Below are 22944 nucleotides of genomic sequence, written 5' to 3' on the forward strand. Positions count from 1 at the left end.
TAGATGACAATTACCTCAATGATCCAACTAATCTGGAAGGGAAACAGTATCGGGAGAGAAGAGTTTTATTGTAGCTTTTGCTATTTGTATGATTTGGTTTAAGTACCTATTTGTAATATCCTGAAAGATAGATGAAGCTCTTGTGAAAATGGAAATCTAGATTTTGAAAGCAAGGCAGAAGCTGAAAAAACTAGACTTTTGGAGCCATTTAAATAGTTTAAGGAAGGGAGGGAGGGGTGTAGCATCTAGAACACATGCCTAGCATGGATAGGGCTCTTTGATCCCCAAAACCTATACGTATAAACACACACACACACATACATACACTGTTCAATTAAAATTCTGGCTGCAAACAAGCATGGGAACCTTTCTGGAGAGTAATGAAAACATTTGTAGTTCTTGATACTGAGAGTGGTCATGGACGAATGTATACATTTCAAAACAGAACAAACTTATACTTAAAATGAGTGTATTTTATAGCCACATAGAAAGCACTAATGATAGCAGAAGTGTAATTCCTTATAAAATATAGCAAGTACTAAGCAAATTATTTAAAAACTGCTAAACAATTGACCTTAAAAAAAAAAAAAAACCAACCTGGGAAACTGCTGGGTTACACATATCAGTTGCAAACAGGTTGTGCTGCAAGCAGTTTGCCATTGTTCTAGCATCTTCAGAAGCCAAGGCCAGATGTGCTGGGTCACTAGCCATTTGGGGAGTTTGGGGGAGTTCTACACTAGAAGAACTCAATCCCCACTCATCCTAGCTCCATCCTTGGCCCACACTTTCTAAGCCTAGTGCCATCCTGTTGACTTTCCCACTTTGGAGACAGTGAAGGTACTTGAAGAATAGAACATGACTCATCTCTGAGTAACACAAAATCCTTCCCTTATTGATTGATTTTAGGCTGATGGCCAATACAGCGTCCTCATTTGGCACCATTCCCTCAGCATCACTTCCGAACTGTCCTTCCAGTGCTCATCTTAAAACCCACTTTGTTCAGGAAACCATTTTTAAGTCGGTAGAAGGGGGAAACCTGATCCTTCCATTCAGCTACCAGGATGGACAAGGCACTCTGAGTAATCACTGACTTCTTGTGTTTGTTTTGGAATTTCTGGTTCTGTCACTTATTAAGTCTTTGTGTCCTTGAAGAAGGTAGGGGTAGTGAAACCTACCTTGTACGGTGCTGTAGACTGAGTCGGCTAATGTAAGTGGAAATGCCAAGCATAGCACTGAGTAGGTGCTCAATAAAAACATGGCTATGCTTTCTGAGCATTTTTTCTTCGTGCTCTTTGCAAGCACCTTCGCCAATTCTGTATGCCCTCAGGAGACATTGTAGAATGATGTTTAGGAAGTGTGCAGGTCAAGGATAAAGATGGGAAAGATTTATGCAATAAATATGTAGATGAGAAGAAATTGTTCTCAGGATATGGGGAAAAAAATGAATGTGATTCAGAGATGGTGGCAAAGGTCTTTTCTTTGCATTTCCTTTTCCCATTCATTTGAAATTGTATCTTGCCAAAAGGAGGGGACAGAAGGTCTCATCTTGATGAATGTGGAGCCTGCAAAACTCTGTGCCAGTACACCTGGTATTTATTCTCGCCAGCTGGGAGAGGAGCTTGGTTCTCAGGGTTTTACTACTGTGGTTTCCTGGGCTGGGCAGCTGGGTGCCTAATAATGATAAAAACCATAATAATACTTCATAATTATGTGCTGTCCTCTGCCAGACTTGGATTTAATTACAAAGACTATGAGGGAACTGGCAACAGCTTGCTCCCTGTTGGGGTGCAATACCCAAGGGCCTGGAAATACAAAGTGAAGTGGGGACCTTAACCCCCTGCAGGGCCTACCCTGGCAACTCACCCAGAGTTCTTTGGGTTTGAGGCTCACCATGTGAAACAGAGTACTTTTAAATTGCCCACATATACTTGGCACTGCCAAGTAAAGCAGTATTTAGGAAGCAAATGCTATCACATGTGGGGGTAAAACATCATGAGATCCCAGGTCTAGAAGGCACCAAGCCAGGTGATATCATTCCCATTCCAGTAGGAGAATTCACTGACCTTGCCTTCTGATTGGGCTAGGACTGCTTTTGTGGTAGCCTGATTCCACTGTTGGGGGGGGGTGGGAGGGGACAGGGACTCATCAATTCACTGAACACTCACTTATGAGCATCTCGTCTGAGACAAGGCACTGTACAAGCACAAAGACATATAACATTACTCCTGCTGGACATGGTAGCTCACACCTGTAGTCTCAGCACTCGGGATGAGACAGGACTGCCATGAGTTTCAGGGCTACAGAGGAAGACCCCATTTCAAAAAAAGGAACAACAAAAACAAAAACAAATCACCACCCCCTCCAACAAAAAAAATTCAAAACAAACATGCAAGAGTCCTGTGACCTCTGTGGAAGACTTTCACGTAGACAGCAGTAACAGAAAGCAGGACAGGCTCTCAGTAGAAGAGGACTAAGGCCATTCCCTCCGAAGACAAGAGAAGCAAGAGGGAGGCAGGGTGAGCGTGCTGAAGATCTGGTCAGCAATCTCAGGAGGTTCTCATGGGCCTCCCTTTAGTGTTTGACATCGCTCCTGGCTTACTTAGTTATTAATTTGCTTCACACTGTTTGCCTCGCCCCATTCAGCAGCCTTGTCAGTTTCGTTGACTGCTGAATCTTGAGCCAATACTAAAATGCTCAATAAATATTGGCCTAATGATTAAATGACACAAATGAGGAAGTGACAGTGGAAATGGAGAGAGGGCATTGAGTAAACATAGTCAAAGTAACGCCATGGGAGTGCCGCCTGGCTTTGTGTCACTACAACAGTCAGCTTATGGAGGCAACAAGGTTATTCTGGCTCAGGCTTGGAGGGTCCAATCCTGATCTGGTAAGCTTCTTCCTTACAGGCCTAACATGGGGTGAAGGGCCAGCACATGGGGACATGTTCTCCTTTGTTTTTTGTTGCTGTGAAAAGCACCATGACCAAACGCAGCTTGGGGAGGAAAGGGTTAATTTAATCTTACAGCTCATCACCTAGGGAAGTTGAGGCAAGAATTCCAAAGGAATCAAAGCAGGAACCACAAGGGAAAACTGCTTACTGGCTTTCTCCTAGGCTCACATTCAATTAGCTACAATTGTTTTCTTTTTAGCTAGCAGTTCTTTTATTCACCATCACACAAAGTTGACACTAAATATTATCTAAAATACCCTCTTTAATTCTTCATCTATTGTTATTCCAAAAGTGATAGTAACTGCAGGCCAGGGAAGCTAGCTGAGGGCTACAATGCCATGGAAAGACGACTTGTCGATTAGATGGACGTCTATAACTGTTTCATGAAATCACTATTAAAAAACAAGTTATTTTGTTAGTAAACATCATACTTGAAGGAAAACACCATTCTTTCACAGAAAATATTTTTATTCCTCTCTTATACCTTGTATGGGAGTAATATGCCTATTGTAACGTTAAAGAGAAAAGACAATTCAATGACAGAAATCACATTTCTTCATTTAAAAACTTAAAACCAATTTAAAACTAGACAGAATCAGGTCGACTAAACCCTATAAAAACTAGGGTTTGGTCTTTTAGTAAAGTCTCTTTTGCCAGAACTGACTTCTGGGGCAGCTGAGTAGCTTCTGAAACTCTTCTACAGCCTAGGTTCACTGCCCAGGGAAGGCACCGAAAACAGTGTTGGGGCCTTCCTACACCATGATCAATGCCCAGGAGCCAATCTGATCAAGGCAGCCCTCCATTTGAGTCCACCGCCCCCCCCCCCCAGATAAATGCAGCGGACCAGGTTGACAGCTGAGGCTAAATAGAAGAGGGTAGGGTGCATTGCAGAACAAAGCTCCTCAGATCATAGTCAGAAAGTGAAGCAAAGAGATGAGGGGTCTTACCACCCACTATGAGGACACATCCCCCCAATGACCTAAAGCTTCCCATTAGGCTCTCTGCCTTTCCAAGATGTCCATCACTTCCGTGCCAGGGACCAAGGGAAACTCACAGGCCTGTGAAGAATAGCGCAGATCCAAACTATGGCAGATGGAGAGATGCTGGGACAGTAAGAAATGGATGAGGGATTACTCTCAGGTATCTAGCAGCCCTGGGCAAGAAGATAATGTGGTACTATAAAACAACGTGAGGAAAAGAGGAGCAGGCTTTGTGAACTTCAGAAGGTATGAGTTCCAAACATTACTCCAATAGACAAGTGTCTAAAATCCTCTTAGGTATGCAGAGCTGGGCCTCCTTAACCGCACACTCAACTGTTGATTGTATTTGAATGGTTAGTTCAACTATCGTGCAGTAAAAGTGTGCCTTCCAACGAGGGCTGGGGGCCAGGCCCCGGGACTTCAGAGGAGTCAACAGAGAACAGACATTACAAATAACTGAAAAAGACAATTTGAGTGTATAATGCGAAGAAAGGTAGGGTGGAGGTTGAAGGAGACCAAGAAAAGCCTTCAAGAAAAATGTAATCTGCAGTCTCCACGGCAAAACATCCAAGAATAAAAGGGGTCACTAATCCCAATCTTGAGCAGGCTGAAGCACGAACACCACTAAATAAGTGTTCAGCTTGGGCTACACAGTGAGTTCCAAGGCAGCCTAGGCTATAGAATGAATCCGTTTCAAACAAATAGGACTAAAAAGTGACCCCTGAACTTGGATATATGGATGTCACTGACAATAGGTCCACTTTCAGTAGATTCGCAGGGAGAAGACTGCATTTGAACCATGAGGTACACGGGAAAAGCACTGGAAAGCGATTGTAGGTTTGTCTAAGAGTAAGAGGTCGGTCAGTTTATGAATGGAGACCAAGTTTCTAGAGGGCCAGCCGAGGAGTCTCACCGGCATCACTATGTCCCAGATACACTTCTCTGTCCTTGCAGCCATTTCCATAGCGGGGGCGATGTAGATAAAGTACTGGCAAAAAGAGGGAGCTACAGCCCCTCCCCACCCCGTGTATGAGTCATGCAGTTGAGAGCCTGGAGGGGGTGCCCGGTTTCCCGTGAATACTGGAATCCAGTGACTCGGATGGCTCCATGCTGGAGGGAGCTGGGGAGACTCATTCACGATTTCCTAGCCGCCACTCGTCACCTCCATTCAGCATTTCCATCTCAGTCTCCCTGACCGAGCCGAAACGAACAAAGCTCCTGCCCACCCACACCGCAGGCTGACCCTCTCCACCCTTCCCACCCTGCAGCGAGCCCTTAACGAGGCCACGTGACCCCCCCCTCCAGCCTCCCAGGCTCGCCGGCCTCGCCCCCTCCCCGCAAGCCCTAGCCCGCTTCGCCCCGCCCACCGCTCCCACGTGACCGCCTCTCGCCCACCTGACTGGCTCCGCCCTCTTCGGCCGAACCCGGCCGCTGTCGCAGCTGCCCGACTCCAAAATGGCAGCCGCGCACGGCACGCACCCGCGCGGCCGGACCTCCTTGACTCGCCGGCCTCCCTCCTCGGGCCTTCACCTACCCGCCTCTGGATTGGCCAACGGGAATCCCGCCCCTCCAGAGCCCCGCCTGCCATTGGTCACGGTAGGCTGCCCTTCAGAGAGGCGTGGCCCCGCCTCCCCCCGCCCCGGGAGGTATTTTCCATTCCGGTGGGGGGTTGGGGGGCGGGGGGAGGGGAGAGGGTGACGAGGGGGAGGCGGCCGGGAAGGGGTGGGGGCTGGCGGGGGCATCCGGCCGAGCTGGGGTCCCCGGGCTCCGTCCGGAGGAAGCGAGGCTGCGCCGGCCGGCCAAGCAGGCAGGAGCCGAAGACGGGAGTTGCGAGCGCTCCGGCTCGCCCTGTCGCCGGTTGCGCTGCCCCGGCACGTCCTGCTTGGCCTGGCCGCAGGTGCCCTGCATGAGGCCGCCCCGCGTGCCCCGGCCGCTGAGTGTCCCCCGCGGTCGCCTCTCCTTGCCCAGGTCCCCGCGCCCGGCGCAGTCCTCCTCGGGCGGGCGCCTCCGCACCTCGGCGCAGGCGGAACGGCCCAGGGCCGGGATGGAGCGACCGGGAAGAGGAAGACAAGCCGCCGGGGCGTTGAGCCCCTGCGCACCGCACCGCGCGTAGTGGGAGCTTGCGCGCAGTAGGCTTTCGGTACGTTTCGGGGGTATTGCTTTTCGGTTGCAGTCAGGGCGCCTAAGGCGGAGAAGGGGTCGTCTGGGGCTGGTTGGAGGGCAGTCGTCCTCGGGGTCTCTCGGTGTGTCGGGACTGGGTGGGGGAGGTCGTCAGGCACCCACAGCCAGGGGAGAGGGGTACCAGGCAGTTCACCTGGAGCTCCAGAGCCCCGACCTGAGGGTCCTCAAGGTCGACGGTAAAAGGTGTACCGGGAGATGAAAGAAGGAGCCGGAGAGCGAAGATGCGGGGACAGACTGGAGCATCTCCGGGGGGTTAACCTGGGTTGGTTAGTACAGGATGCGGAGGTGGCCGCAAGGAAGACCCCGCTTCAAGTCCTTGGGCTCTCAATAAATGGTGCTGGGGTTAGGGCATCCGAGTGGCTGAAGCGGAGCGACTTTGTAGAGAGGTAGTTGCATTGACAGAAGGATGCTAAAGAAATAGTGTAAGTACATCTTGGTTTAGTTCTCAACTTTGAAGGCTTGGGAAATCAGTCTCGAGGTTTTGACATTTTGGCGTTCCAAGTAAAAGGTGGCTTGCTGCTGGACTTGGTCGGTCCTTTATTTTACATTGTATGTGTATATTTGAGAGGTTTGGGCAAGTTAGCAGTTTTCCTGAACAATCTTATAACTATACCTTTAAATGCTGGTAGCAGCTTCTCCATCTGCACTGGAGGCTTGCTTCTTTCAAAGTTAACATTAGGCTGAACTGTACTATTAAGATTTTAACATTTATCCTAGAAGAGTAATAAATCATGCTTGCTTTCTACTGCTTCCTTACAAGGCCGTGTAAAATTGAAGTACGCATCTTGTAGAAGTTTTAAAAAATTATTTTTTTCTTTAAGTATTGAAATAAGAAAGATGCTGGTGTTAGAAAGCAGTGCTAAAATCAGAGTGTTCTAACAGTTGGGCATCTTGGTCAGATGCATGCTTTAATCTTGATATATTTTCTCGTATTCACAGTCCGTTTTTGAGACTGGCTTAGAAACGGAAGCGAGACGCACAAGCATGAGGCAATGGCTGTTGTCCAGAGTTCACCTTTGTGGCTGTCCTGCAGGGATATTAGCTTTTCCAAATCCATTGAAAGGAGTAAGCTCAGAGTTGCACAGCCAGCTTTTAATCTTTTTTTTTTTTTTTAAGTCATATCTGTATCACTCATTTCATACATTCGTTATCTACGGTTTACAAAATGAAAACTCATTTGATTTAGGGAGTACTTTAAATTGAAGGGGAAAAAATTTTCTGGAGCCTATCTTGCTGGCTAACTCAAACATTTCTGCAATAAGTGCTAATATTTTTAATTGGCCTTCTAAGTGCTTGAATAACTAATGACTAATTATATATTTTTCTCCTTATTGTCCTTGAATTTTACTATTTGTCCTTAGGGAGAATGTACTGGCATACAAAACAGCAGCTTAAAATATTGAAACCTAACACCTTTTGACATTATAATGGCTTCTACATCATTCACCCTGAGAATGGCAAACCGGTAGTGAGGCAGGCTTTCCCTTTTCACCTTGTTTGGAGTGGGCTGTTTCCTATGATTGTGGGCCTAAAGCAAAACAATTTACTGACTGTGAAGTAATGGTAATAAGTTACACAAAATGAGAATGAGAGGCTTGGAGAAGGGATGCCGATGAGTCATTTCTCTTAGAGCTGGAAGAGTGGAAGGTGGAGATGATTATTTTGTAGATTAGGAAACCAAGGCCCAGAGCTTTTGAAGCGACTAAATTGCTAGTTGCTATCGGAACCAGGATTGGTGGGCCTGCCTGACTCTGGAGTGTATTCAGTTATTTTCCTACTTTATCACCTGCGTACTGTTCATTTCTAAAGCCTGCTAGTGCCAACTATAAATAATTTTTTTGGATTATTTGTAATACCATTCCTTTGTAAGGACAGAAAACTTTGAGTGCTTCATACATGAAATGATGCAAAACTGCATAAGCTTTTATTTAAAAGTTGGAAACAATGTGCTGCATTATTAGTGAAAATGCTAATAGTTTCCTCTCATTGCAGAGACAAAACTGTCATCTGAATTGAAATATTAAATGAGCATCTTAGGTTAAAATAGCATTCTATCTTTGTGCTAAAATTAATTGAGACAGAATTCAAAAGGGGTTTTGTATTTTTAAGTGAATTGTGTGAAAATTATTTCCTCATTGTGGGGGTTTTCTTACGTTAACGTGGATTTTAATTCCTTTAAAAGGAAGTAGAATTACATAACTGTGAAAATACAATTTATGCCATAGTTACAACAGAGACAGGAGTTGTATTTCAGCCACTTAATGAGAAGCTGTCCTGGTTGGGTGTGGTGCACTAGTAATCAATAATCACAGCCTTTGGGAGGTGGGGGGCAGGGTAGATGCTAGTTAAGGGCCAGCCAGGGCTACATGTACACAGTTCATGGACAGCCAGAGGTAGTTAATGGCCAGCCAGGGCTACACGTACATAGTTCAAGGACAGCCAGAGCTAAGAGCTAGTTAAAGGCTATAGCCATAGCTACAAGGTAAAATCCTATCTGAAAAGAAAAGGAAAGTACCTTCCTTATGGGATATTGGTGAGGATTAATTGTGCCTAACACATAGAAAGGGCACAATAAATATTAGACATTATTTTCTGTGTTTCATTAGGTTTGATTAGGATGTGTGTTCTTCTTTTCCCCTTGCTTCCAGGCTTAAAAACAACAACAAAAACCCTAGATAAATACATCATTATTTGCATTAATGAAGATTTAGTGGAAATGACATGCTTATGTTTTTTGTTCTGTTTCTGCTTACCTTGGACTTTAATTGGATCTGCATATCAAGTTAGAGTTAATGTATACATTTCTCTGAATGCGGGGAACAATTAAATAGTGCTACCCCAAACTGTGCTCTTTTGGCATGTTTCCAGATGGCTCTTCTGAGTGGCTGGGCAAAGAGAGTAGCTCTGAAAAGCTGTCCTTGCACGTTGGAGAGATGTATCTATCTCTAAAGAAAATCTGTTAGTGAAATAAATAAACAGCTCCCCAGATGACCACAGGGTGTCATATACTCTGAGGATGTCACTTTTGAGGCTCTTATTGAGATACTTTTGTCTATATGAGACCACCTTTGTTCTAAGGTGGATTTCCTCCGTTCACCCTCCTATAGCCCATTACCCTCACCCCTAGTTTCTCAAGCCTCTGTCCCTTTCTGTCATTCAGAATTGTAAACTCTCCCCTGATCTGCAATCCCCAGTGCTGACTGAGAGTCCAGAGCCTCAAGCAGCCAGGCCAGTACTCCACCAGTCAGTTACAATCTCAGTTCAGGCCTTTTTGAGCCTCATCTTTTGTGTGACACCCACACGTGCAAGTTACAGATTTGTACACCATTCCTCTTGCTCATCTATTGCCATAAAAAAAAAAAAAAAAAAAAAAAAAAAAAACCAATATAAAACATCAGGTTTGGGAGGAAAACTCCCCTTCTCAGTGCCTCTGAGAAACCTTCATTCCAGTTTCATTATTCTAGAATGAAAAGGTGTTGATGCTGCTTCGAAGGTATTCTGAAGAAAATACTGTATCCTAGAGCTTTTTAAGTGAGTTTAGATAAGGAAATAAAGTTTATAAGGTCCATTGTTGATCAAAACTAGTTTCTGCTATTGGAACCATTGGGGGGGGGGCGGGGATGATTGAATTCTGTTTTCAATAAGTTAATTTCTCATGGACATTTATTTACTGTGTTTATATCTATGAGCATGTGTGTGCCATGGCAAGCATGCAATGAGAGGACAACTTGAAGGAGTCACTTCTCACCTTCTACTGAGTAGGTCCTGGGAGTGAACTCCAGTCCTCAGACTTGGCACCACGAGCACAGTTAACTGCTGAGCCATCTCACTGGCCTTATCAATTGAATTGTTTTTATAGCTTTACTCATTAAACTGCTAGGTTTTAGTGATACATTTATGTGAAGTTCTTTTAATTTGCTATATCTCAGGCCCAGCTAGTATTATGAGCATGGGCTTTAACATGTCCCAACTGGTGACAATTATTATCAGTTGTTAGCAGTCCCAGAATCACTAAAGTTACCTGAGAGTCACCTGGAGCCATCACAAGTTTCTAGGGCTATAGTCATTCACTTTTATAGAATTTCAATGTTTGAAAATTGAGCAACTCCTAATCTATTATAATAATGGTATATATTCTAATCTTTTATAATAATGTTATAGGACACTTGTTGGATTCATGGTATATTTTGGGAGCCTATAGAAACAAAAACAGGTTTTTCTTTGTGTAACATTCACATATTGAATAATGTGAGTACATTATTTACTTAAAACATGCTTTTAGAAGTCATCAAAAATATTATCATTAAGGTATAATAGGCATTAGTTTTTGCCCTGTTAGATTGGAGAGAGTATATGTGTGTTAGCAAATATTAAAAATTGTGTGACATTGAGAATGATCTGTCATTCAGGGTACATGGGCTAAGTAGAACATAATGCTTTCTTAGCCTTCGTGTAGATGTTAGGGACAGTGTAAAACATAATAAATTTGTTGTTGCATTAGCTGTCGTATTTTTAAGGAGAAAGGGAGGGGGCCTTTGAATCTGGTTAGGGTAGAAGTAATCTTGGAAGGTAATTAGGCTAGATTGTTGGCTCATGTTAATATTGGGTAAATTTTACTTGTGTAGTTTAAGTGAAAATTAGTTACCTGCCTTGATATGTAGGTGAACAATTCAAATAAATGATTTGAAAGAGACCATAATGACACTGCTCTGCTTCCACACGTTCATACACGCGTTTTAACACTGTGGAGAACCAAAATATGCCACCCTAAAATATACTTCGTTGGCATATTTAGAAAAACTGTCGACGCTGGGATAGTTTTAAAGAGCTGTCTTTTTGTAGAAGAAATTTCCCTCTATAAAAGAAACCTACACTAACTAGTAAACAGTGATGCAAGCCAGTCTTCCTGAGCCTGCCTTATCCCCTTAAAGGAGGATCTAGGAAAGATGGTATCAAGGAAGAGAGATTAGAGGACTACACCTCACTCAGATTGCCTTCCTTAGAGTCTTCATTGCCGAACAACACAACCTGTTATTAACTGCATTGCTCTGCTGCAGCCTCCCAGGGCCTGCTGCCACCACCTCTCCAAGCCCCTTTGTTGCTGTACTGCAGGATACTATGAAAATATCAGTCACGTGGCCCTTCTCCACTACATTGTCTTGTGTAGTTTGCCCTTAAGCCTCAGCCAGGTTCTTCATCTGTAGATTCAACCTTTCATTGAAAATATTACAGGAGAAAGTATATCTGTGCCCGAACTGTTCTTCCTGTCACCTCTCTAACAATACACTATAACAATGATTCATATTTCTCTTACCTGTATTAGTGTTATAGAGCAGCTGGGAATGTAGCTCAGTTTGTAGAGTGCTTGATTAGCATGCACACAAAGTGGCAGATGCCCAGCATAAACAGGGTGTGGTAGTACATCTATAAACCTGGCAGAAGTAAATCATAGATAACAAGTTCAAGGTCGTCCTCAGCTGTATGGATGTCAAAGCTAGCCTAAGCTATATGAGAGAGGATGCATATAGGTTATATGCAAATACTGTACCATTTTTGCATTCAGTGCACTTGAGACTCTTTGACTTGTGTATGGGGGTCCTGGGAACTATCTTTGTATTAGGTCTGCAGGCTGTCTAAACATTAATAGAAAAACTCAAGTTCACATGAGACTGCAGTTTCACTCGTGCCCTTCATTTTGATCAGTACAAGGACCGGTTTCATTTTGCTTTTTTTTTTTTTTTTTTTTTTTTTTTAACTGATTTGAAAGACTATAGTGAAAGTTGCCAGATTTATAGCTAATTCCATGTGCTGTTCCAGGTAGTTAAGCCAAGCCAGCAAGGAGAAGTTTCAGGAACATCCCCTGATGAGGTCTCATGTGGCATAGAGATAATACATTTGGAGGAAGATACTCAAATTCTATTTATAGGACCTGACTTGCAGCCCAGGAAGGGGATCCAGAAGTTATATAGATGGCTTCCTTGAAGGCATTTATTATAGTTGCTGTTGGGCCAGAGAGTCCAAGAATAAACTGAGAGTTGTTGGGCATGGTTCTGAAAGCAAAAATGGAATTGTACATAGCAGTAGTTATCAAAAGGTTACCATTTTTTAGCTGTTATTTTACAGCTGTTCTTTTACTTCATTTGCTGACAATTCTGAAAGGTAGGTAGTATTATCCAGTTTATACAGATGAATTGACTCAAGGACATTAAGTGACTTTCTCAAGACAGCTATTATGTGGTGGATTTGGGATCAGGGCTCTAGTCTTTTGATCATTAATCCTGCACATATCTCAGGATATTAAAAACATCTCTTAATAGTTTAATTTAGGGCTTATGAAGTACTTTTAACTCCTTGCCTAAGAAGTGTATATAAATATATTCAGAGGATTTGTAGACTGTATTTAAATTATATATTCTCTTTCTCTCTCTCTCTCTCTCTCTCTCTCGTGTGTGTGTGTGTGTGTGTGTGTGTGTGTGTGTGTGTGTGTGTGTGTGTCTAGCTTCAGGTTGTTCTGAATCTCTAGCCTAGTGTGGCCTTGAACTCACAAGATCTTCCTGCCTCACACCCTGGAATTTTGGGGTTTTAGGAGCATGGTAGGGGAAGCCTATAATCCTAACATTCAGAGGCTGAGGCAAGAGCATCACAAATTTGACTCCAGCCTGAGTACTGTAGAGCCATAGCAAAACTGGAACAGAAAGGAAAATGGACTGGAGAGATGGCCCAGTGCTTAAGGACCCAGGTTCAATTTCCAGCACACACATGACAGACCATAAACCATTTATAACTCCAAACTTAGAGAATCTAATGCCCTCTTCTGGCTTCCATGAATACCAGGGACACACATAGTACATAGACAGACAGACATTCATTCAGACAAAACAAAAAAATACACATAAAGCAAAAAAAAAAAAAAAATTAGTTAAGTTTAAAGTTTTTCTTTATAAAGGAAAAATCCTTTTTAAGAAAAACTAGAGATGCTTTGCCATATAGTTTTGCCCTTTGAAATTGGTAGGTTGGTTTTGGCCACCCATAAAATATTTCTTTGGTTGACTTTAATTCTGAAACATGAACAGTCATTAACAAGGAAAATGTTGTTTAATAGGAAAGGCACTGACATAGGAGTAGTGAGGGGCAAATGTTGGGGTGAGCCAAAGTTGTCCTGGACTAAAGGAAGGTTTGAGCAGAGCAGGTGGAGATAGAGACAAGAGGATTCTGGTGTGTTTTAGATGAGTTACTGGGCCTCAGAATGGTCTTAGAGAAGAGATAAAACACAAGAAAGTACCAGGGTGGCTCTCATGATGCATGTTTTTAAATGTAAGTTATTCATTTGCTCTGGTGGTTTGCCTGCATGTGTGTCTGTTTGAGGGTGTCAGGTCTTGGAGTTACAGACAGGTATTAGCTGTCATGTGGGTGCTGGGAATTGAACCTAGGTCCTCTGGAAGAGCAGTCAGTGCTGTTAACCACTAAGCCATCTCTTCAGCCCCTATACATGGTTTTCTGTATATGCACATTCTTACTGTTATATGTGAAAATGATTTTATATGATAGAAGCAGGTGTATATGAAAATATTTTGTAAGTTTTAAGTGTGTGCACACGAGAGTGGTAGGTAAAGGAACATCAATGCTTTTGTGAAGAGAAGAAACAACAGTAGAAAAAACAGTGAGGAAGGGAAATACAGATCACAGTCCAGACAGCCTGCAAGGGGGAGGGGCATGCCTTTAGCCCCAGCACTCAGGAGGCAGTAGCAGGTGGATCTCTTGAGTTCAAGGCTAACCTGGTCTACAAAGAAACCCTGTCTCAAAAAAACAAAACAAACCCCATTGTCCAGAAGGAGGCAGATGTGAACAGTATTAAATTAAGTGCTCACTGAAAGTCACACATCTGTAAGTTAACAATTGTAACACTGTTACTGTAAGGAAGAGACTCAGCATATAGTTGAAGCATCTTTTCCCCCACTTTTTAGTTCATGCAGATAGTGTTAATATGGCTGTGAAAATAGCTAATTGAGAGTTGGTTGTATTGTCTGATTGTTTCTTCACTCATTTCTGCACAAGGTTAGCTAATGGCTTTAAATAGTATAAGGGAGCTCATAAAAATAAAATAAGCTGATCTGGGTTACTGTTTATTCTGTATCAAAAATGAAAGGGCATAGTGTGCTAAAGGACAGGGTGAAATTTGAGTTTTTATTTAATGAGTCTAAAAGAAAAATGAAGAAGTTAGAATAGACCCAAGGTAGAATGGAAACAAATGTGAAGAGTCTTAAGTTCTGTATTAGAGTAGTTTGTATTTTAATTTGGCTATATATTTAGGAAAGTAGCATTGTTTGGCATTTTAGATAAGTGACCATAGTAGCCGGCTGTTGGTGGTGCACGCCTGTAATCCCAGAACTCAGGAGGCAGAGGCAGGTGGATCTCTGTGAGTTCGAGGCCAGCCTGGTCCAGAGAGCTAGTTTCGGGACAGCCAAGCCTACACGGAGAAACCCTGTCTTGAAAAAACAAACAAATGAAAAAAATAAATAAATAAAAAAATAAAGTGGCCATAGAGATAATAGACTTTCCTAGAGGGAAGAAGATTGGAGGCCTTACTCACTAAGTAATTATTTCATATGACAAGATGAGTGAGGCATTCCTGTCTGGCTTCTCACTGGGAGTTCACAATCATGGGTGCCATTTAAATAAGAAGGAGACTGTATGATAGTCTGAAGCAAGGAATTTGTGGTAGGATGGAAATGACACCTGGGTTCAGAGAAATGCAAGAAATTCAGTCTCTGGACTTGGGCTGGTCCTGAAGGTGGTAGAAGGATAGGCTAGCTTGGCAGTAGAGTTCCATATATAAACTTCAGAGAGGGGAATGTTGAGTTAAATAAGTCATGACACAACCAAGATGTCAGTTAACGTACAGGTCTAGATCAAGAACCTGATCATGTGTGTACATACAACTGGAAGGAGTATGGTTTTTTGAAAATCATGAAATATGGCAAATAACCACAGTTTCTAAATAATAATAATAAATTCAGAATAAAAAGTCATGGAAGCAAAAGTATAAACATTTTAAAAACTTACCTGTTACTGCTACCCACACTCTTACTCTCTATAGCCCTGGCTGTCCTAGAACTCACTCTGTAGACCAGCCTAGTCTCAAAATCAGGTCCCCCTGCCTCTGTCTCCCAAGTGCTGGGGATTAAAGGTAGATGCTGCTGGTGGTGAATCTGCTCCCTTTCAGGATCTTTGTTGCCTTGGGCTAATGGGTACTCAGAACAGACATGGAGGCATGAAAACTTTTCAGATCTGTTACAGAGTATCCCTGAGCCAGTATGTTTGCCTCTTCCTCCCTGACCCTGCAGCCCATTGGTGTTTAAGGCCTTAAGAGGAAGTCCACGAAGAGTGCTGGACGCTTCCAGCACTCCCTCAGTGGAGGGTGTTCTAACATGGGGAAGGAGTTGATTGGTCAGTAAGACTCAGCTTTAGTAAAATAAATACATTTGTTAGAAGTAAGACCTTCAAGCCCTGAGTGGAATGTGCGGAGGGAGAATCTGCTAGTGACTGAGTTTAGTGGGAAAGAAGAATGTAGGTTTGGCTTTAAAGGAAGTAGACAAGACTGGAGCAAAAGGAGTGACACTGGCAAGGAAGGGCCCCAGTACCAAGAAGAGCATCCCAGAGAGAAGCAAAGGAGCTAGAAGAGTTCAGTGATGGAGGAGGGCATCTTTCTGTGTCAGTAACACGCTACCGTTATTACAAAGACGAAAGGTTTCTTTGGCTCATGGTTCTGATGGCCCCATTGCATGGCACTTGTAGTGACATAAGACATCATGGTGGAAGTGAGCGGTAGAGTAAAAGCACCCATCTTTTGACCAGGAAGCAAAAAAGAGGAAGATACCAGAGCCCCATAATCCTCATGAGGGCATGCCCTTGGTGACCTAAGGACCTTCTCCTAGACTCACCTGGACATCAGGCCTTTAACACCTGGGCCTTCAGGGGACTACTACAACTACTACTACTACTTCCTCCTCCTCTTCTTCCTCCTCCTCCTTTAATTCCAACTGCACCTTTTACTCCCTCTACCCACCACCCCAATCTGCTCCTCTTCTGTAATTGCTCAAAAAGGGGCAGGCTTCCCATGGACTTCAGCAAAGCATGGCATATCAAAGCTGCTGCCATGAGACTAAGCACCTCCACCTGTATTCACGATGGGCAAGGCAAGCCAGAATGAGGAATAGGTTCCCCAGAAACAGCCCCTGCTACCATTGCCAGGAGTGTCACAAATAGCTACACTACTGTCACTATATGTAGAGGGCCTAGGTCAGGCCCTTGCTGGTTCCCTGCTTATTGGTTCAGACTCTTGAGTTTCCATGAGCCAGGCTAGTAGTTTCAGTGGGGTTTCTTGCAGTGTTCCTGACTTGGGGTCATTTCTTAATCCAAACTAAAGCAATTTGAATTGGGGTTAGTGAGAAATTAGAACAGGTCAATGACTGAAAACTAAAATTTGGAATTGGGACTCCCAGGAACAATTTAGTAGAAAAGTGAACATGAACAGAGATGATAAGGTAACAAAGAACAGTTTGCCCTAAAATAGCAGTTATGTTTATAGTCTAGACAGCACCCATTATCTGTGTACAGTCTAAATCCCCTGTTCTTCTTCATCGTGTCATTATATACCTCTGTTAATATCTAGCCTTAAAAGTCCCTGGACTGGAGAGTTTTATGAGTCTCAGAATTGTGGTTCAATAAGTTAGAAGAGGGCCGTGATTCTGATACACATGATTGGTCTTCAGTCCAGAGTTTGGAAAGGACGGTTCTTAAGGGTGGGCAGGCAGTAAGAAGGCAGAATCACAGCTTTGTTCGTTATTTCCCTTTAAAACAGTAAGAATCAGAAGAAGAATATACATGCAGTAAAGTCCAAACATGCTAAGTATACTTTTCCTTTTTTACTTGTCTCATGCATCAGGCTCATTTTGCCCCCTTGCTTCCACCTCCCACCCTGGCATTACAGGCCCCAGCCACCATACCCAGCCTCCAGTTCTGGACTTTGGACAGTTTATAGATCTTAAAATTCACAATTTCAGTCAGTCCAAAAGGGTCCCTGTGCTCCTTCAATTCTTGTTTTCTCTTTCTCTATGCCTGCCATCAATGATTGATTCCCCACCCACACTATATGATGATTTTGAAGGCTGTGTAGGGTAGCTTCTTATAAAGATCTGGCTGAACAATTGTGAGGACCCGAATTTGTGTCCCTAGCATCTCTGGAAGAGCCAGGTTTGATTGCATGTATCTGTAACCCCACAGGTAGGTCCCAGGGGCTTGACCAGCCAGTCCAGATGAAAGGGCAAGCTTCAGGTCCAGCAACAGAACATGTGGCAAAAAATAAAGTGGAGAGCAGTAGAGAATAATGCCTGGTCAATATCTGACTTCACACATGACACCCATGCACAGGTGCCCATGCATGCACACACCACGCACGCACGAACGCACGCACACACGCACGCACACACACTTAAGACTGATTCTGTTGGTTGTAGAATTTGTGTGAATGTAGTGCAGAGTGTGTCCTTTTATACTGGGCTTTTGGTCAGTGTGATGTTTTGAGGTTCTCCTGTGTAACATATGATGGTGCTTCTTTGTTTTTCTCATCAGCTGCAAGCTAGAATTACATTGTGTGATCTGCTGTGGAAAGGGTCGTTCCCGTCGTGAATAGAGCTGCAGTGAACATTGCTGAGTGCATCTTCTTCCCAGCAGAGTTCTCGTTTCTCTTCAGGAAATACCTACAAATGGAAATAGATGGGTTTCTGAGGTGAATTTACCATTTTGCAGTCTATGGCAGTTAACTTTTTGTCAGCCTGATTGGATCAAGAAAGGCCCCAGAGATTAGAAGGCTCATCTCCTGGGAGAACTGCACTGTCCCCTAGGTTCTGGATGTTAAAAGGTTCTGGTGACATCAGCTTTATACACTGCTTTACCACATCCTCCTGGCTATGGTGGGATGAAACCATGATCTGAAATAAATGTATCTCCTAAAGGCAGTGGCTCTCAACCTTCCTAGTGCTGCAACCCTTTAATACAGTTCCCTGTGTTGTGGTAGTCCCAAACCATAAAATTATTTTGTTGCTGCTTCATAACTGTAATTTTGCTGCCATTATGAATCATAATGTGAATATCTGCATTTTCCAGTGGTCTTAAGTTGTGATCCACAGGTTGAGAACCACTGTCTTAAAGTGTTTCCCTGCGTGTGTTGTGACAGGGACATAAAACTAACTGACATACCCTCTCATTCACAGTCTGGGAGTTGTTTGCATTGTCCCCTCCCCACTGTATTCTAGTTGTGTTTGGTAGCTCATTTGAACTTCACTTTCCTGGAGATTATTGATAATTGACTACTCTGTCATGTGCATATTTTCCATCGTTTAAAACAGCCAATTGTCTGTTGACTAAATTTTAGATTTTTCTCCCTGTCTGTGGCTTACCTGGTCATGATGGCATCTTTCATTTTATTAGTATTTTCTTTTATGTTAGTTTTCTGGGTCCTCTGTAGCAATGGAGTATATATCTCTGTTTATTTAGTTCTTTAATTTCTTGAGTGGTACCGTATACTTTCTGTGGAAGTATTTTCAAGAAATTTGTAATATTTTTACTTTCAAATCCCTATTTCTCCACTCTTCTTGAAGTCTCCTCTTGTGATTCGCTCTTCATACTTTGCCCAGGGTACCATAAACCCTTAAGCAGCTCAGGTCAGGCCAACTGGTCATCTGGTTCCCTCCTGTATTGAGGTTCCAGCAATCGTCTGATGCAGCCATATGCCCACAGGCAATCTGGAGCAGTCCTAGGCCCACTTAACTCATTTCCCTCCTTTCAATGTGTTTCATAGCACCTTCTTTCTAGTATCTCCAAAGTGTCTTTTGTTATATCATCTCTGTTTCTGCTTGTTTCTAGCAGGAAGAGCCTTCTAGAACCTATAATTAGCAGTTCAGGGAGGTCTTTTGCCTTCATCTTTAACTGCATGTTGCTAACCTAAGAAAAGACCAGACTTGCAAGTCTAAGTGGGAAACTTTGTTTTGACATTGTAAAGTCAAAAAAATCCTAAATTGTGCCATCATTAATTGGGGCCATCAGTAGGGCCTAAACTTGTGTTTATCATGGAGAAGGTCTAGCTAGCCCCATTTATTCCAGTACCTGAGAATGGAGGAGTAGTTCATCTCCCTCCCTCCCTCCCTCCCTCCCTCCCTCCTGTTAGTTACCAAAGCCCAGGCTGGCCTTGGATTTACATTCATCCTGTTGGAGCTTTCCTAATTTTTCCTTTCGGTTTCTGTTTTGTTTTCTGGTGCTAGAGATTTTGCTTACGGCCCTGTGCACTGGGCAACTTCTCACTGAGCTGCAACTACTCTTGAGTCCTCTAACTAGTTGATACTGACTGAGTCTGTCCCCAATGTCCCAAACATATAGACCTGGACATTCTTCAGAAGTCACTGTAGTAACTCAGATTCATGTATTTGCTATGCATAGACAAACTGTCTTAGATATCAAGACATTAAGATTGGACAGTATCAAAGTGTGATAGTCTAATAACCTATACCTCTGTGATCAGCTGTGTCTGCCAGCCATGCAGCTTGTTCTTGTTGTTGTCTTCAAGGTTGGAGACAATGGTTCATTTTTCTTTATTTACTGATAGACTTTGTGGTTATGTAGTTGTAGGCAAGTAGTTTAGTATCTTGAGCCTCAATTTTCCCCATCAAAACCCTGATAATAACCAGCTGCGGTGTAGGTATCTGTTTGGTTTTATGGTCCTGGGATGAACTTGTCTCCTTAGCAACAAGGTATAAACACTTTACCACAGGTTGTTCAGGCCTTTACCCCCCACCCCCACCCCCACCTCCTTACTTTGAGACAGGCTCTCACTTGACTGCCTAGGCTGGCCTGGAGCTCATTCTGTTGCTCAGGCAAGCTTTGAACTTGGGATCCTCCTACCTCAGCTCCCCAAGTAGCTAGGGCTATAGGCCTATATCATTAGAGCCCTTATCTCCTAAGAGTCTTGTGAGAACTAAAAGTGATGAGTGCATTTGGCTGCTGTTCAGTAATTGATAAGATTATTTGTTTTTAGAAGGATGTGTCAGGTGTCCAGGGGTAATGGGAGGTGGGTATGATCAAGACACATTGTTTACATACATGAAATTGTTCATTTTTAAAAGGTTATTTTCCTCTACTTAGAAGGTTCAGCCTGAAACTAAAAGCTGTTCTCATTTAATCTGTTATTACAGATACTGCTGGCCACTGTCTATAGTACAGAATGCTAATACTGCTTGATTTTTGTGAATATTTTCTAGAGTGAAGAACTATGACACTGCTTTGCTTGGCTTGTTTTACTCTGAGAAATAGCTCTGTTAGTATTTGTCAAGAATCTTTGCTTTAAAGAAAATCAGTGATGTTTGTTATCTCCAAGCATAAACCATCTTTCTCCTTAGGATACTTTTTCAAAAAGAGTCATTTAAAGTACCATGAAGATAAGAACAGTGGAGATAAAACCATCGTGTACATTAAGAACTTACTTTGCTAGAAGTGTCTACTGCATCTCCCAGTTAACAGTTTTTGCAGTATAAAGGAAGATAAAGTTGAAATTGTAATGACAGTTACCCAGGGTTCCATCTAAAAGGTGAATACAGGGTATAATGGGGGAGTCCAGCCTGGCATTTCACAGAATACAGGTTCTGTTAAAAATTTGTTCGATTATCTCATAATGGTACAGGATGAAATCTGTGCATTCCTATTCATTGGAAATACAGTGTTTACCATGAGTAGACACCGAGAAGGAAAAGGCAGTTGCAGTTTAAAGATTTTGCTTTTATAGAAATTTCTCTGGCATTAAAGAGAATTTTTTTTTTCCAGCAGGTAAGAAAATCAAATTAACTTCATTCCTTTGCTTTCAGATGGAAGATTATTGACAGTAATTACTGGAAATTTGTCAGTGGTTTGCCTTATACCTAGAAAATTCCAGTTTAGGGCCTCTTTCTAGTAGGCATAAGGGGCAAAAGAGCATTTGGCTTCTCTACTAACAAGTCTGGTCGAGCTTTCCAGCCCTGTCTGTCAGATCAGATATGTATGTCAGTATCCTATAGAGCTTTGCCGTCGTTCACTTTGACAGACTTGAGTTGCAGCCCAGTAGCCAACCCACAGGTGTAACCTGTAGCCTGAGCCCAGACCAGAGCCAAGACCTTAGCGTAAATTTCTGTACCTGACCCAGGTGTTTTAGATTATTAAAAATAATGTAAAATTGTCTTTCCTCTTTGAAATATTTCCTTCTATAGAGATGAATTTGATGTATCTGAAATGCTCTAAAAAGACAAGAATGAATTTTGCTGTTAAATGTAAATTCTTTTTGAAAAAATCGACAGAGACAGCAGAACATGATGTGGATGTGAAAATGAAATTGGGGGAGGGCGGAGTGGGGGAGGGCTTGTCTGTGACATGAGTATCAGGTGGCAGTAGGAGATTGTTGGGCACAGGTGCTTCGTCTGTGGCATGTTCTCGGAGCAATGGTTCTGAGGTGTGAAGACCGGCCACTTGGATGGAACTACAAAAGTAGAATAATAAAGGTTGCACATGGTTACTGGCCGGGGAGATGGAGAGAGAGAAAGGTATGTTTGAGAGACAGACATTGAGGGAAAGGACTGCTGAGTAAGGTCCTATAGTGCTGTAGCATTGAGTGGAGGAAAAGTAAAATTCTCCTAAGAACTTTTTTACAAAACGGGGAATTGTTAATTTAGACACTGTGAACAGCCAGACAGATTTGTAGGCTGCTGGCGGACTGAAGAGTAATTGTGTGAGCTAGAGGTGCATTTTCCATACACCCCCAGCTTCCTCAGGAGGTAAGAATTAGTCCTAGCAAATGCATGATACAAAATGTTATGTGGATTTAAATTCTCATATTATTGTAAGGAAATGGTAAATCCCCATATTTATGCTAAATAGTTCCATTAAAGGCCATCAAGGTTGCTCAGTGGATAAAAGCATGTGTTGCCAGGTCTGACAGTGAGTTCAAGCCTCAGGACCCACTTGATGGAAGCAGAGAACTGACTCCCATAAGTTGTCCTCTGACCTCTACATGCTTACACACGCTCGTGTGTGCGCGCGTGTACACACACACACACACACACACACACACTAATTTAAAAAGGCAAATAAACAAAAATTTGCCAAATAGTTAAGTAAAAATCTTGAATCACATTTCAATTGACATCTTTAATAAATTCTTATATAATGACCTTATTTCATGTTTACCAAGTGTACATCTGATTTGTGATTTTTTTTTTTTCTACACACAGCTTTCTCTATTTTCTGTTTTCCCCCTTATAAATTAAGTATCTTAATTCTTGGCCAACAAGGCCTCTTCTCCTTAATCTCCCACACAGTGCCATCCTTTGGGGACCAGACACTACTGGGGACATCTCTCACAAACCATCAGTGATAAAAATTTTAAGACTTCTGCACAACAAAACACACACCCCGAGCAGAACTGTAAGGTAGTAAGTAGGACAAATCATTTCAACATGGCCAAGAATTAACATATGTCATTCAGACTCCAGCAGTTTGGAGTTTGTTTTTTGTCAGTTCAAGATTCAAGCTCTCAGCTGTTCCTGCTGGCGTGACGACCTGCCATGGTGGACCCCTCTGGAACTGTCAGCCCAATCAACTCATTGTTCTTTAAGTTGCCTTGGTCATACTGTTTAACACAGCAATAGGAGAAGACTAATACAGTTTTTTGTTTTGTTTTTTGCTTTGAGATGAGGTCTCACTGTTTATGCTGGTCTTAAACTTTAAATTCCTGCTGTTTTGGTCCCCAACCTCTGG

The 22944-nt window shown here is 42.9% G+C and overlaps 1 protein-coding gene across 2 annotated transcripts in view; it reads left to right on the forward strand.

Annotated features, from left to right (window-relative positions):
- The first annotated feature begins 5360 nt into the window (after nucleotides 1-5360).
- Nucleotides 5361-22944, forward strand: part of Socs5 (suppressor of cytokine signaling 5) — a 35591-nt gene continuing 18007 nt past the window's right edge. Inside the window, exon 1 of one of the 2 annotated variants that reach the window (XM_051175221.1) lies at nucleotides 5361-5526. The gene's annotated coding sequence lies outside the window, so the exon portion shown is untranslated. Of the gene's footprint in view, nucleotides 5527-5787; nucleotides 6071-22944 lie in introns of those variants that run through there. The other variant, XM_051175220.1, reaches the window with a different exon arrangement.

The sequence above is a fragment of the Phodopus roborovskii genome, unplaced genomic scaffold, assembly GCF_943737965.1.
Source record: "Phodopus roborovskii unplaced genomic scaffold, PHOROB, whole genome shotgun sequence".
Taxonomy (NCBI): domain Eukaryota; kingdom Metazoa; phylum Chordata; class Mammalia; order Rodentia; family Cricetidae; genus Phodopus; species Phodopus roborovskii.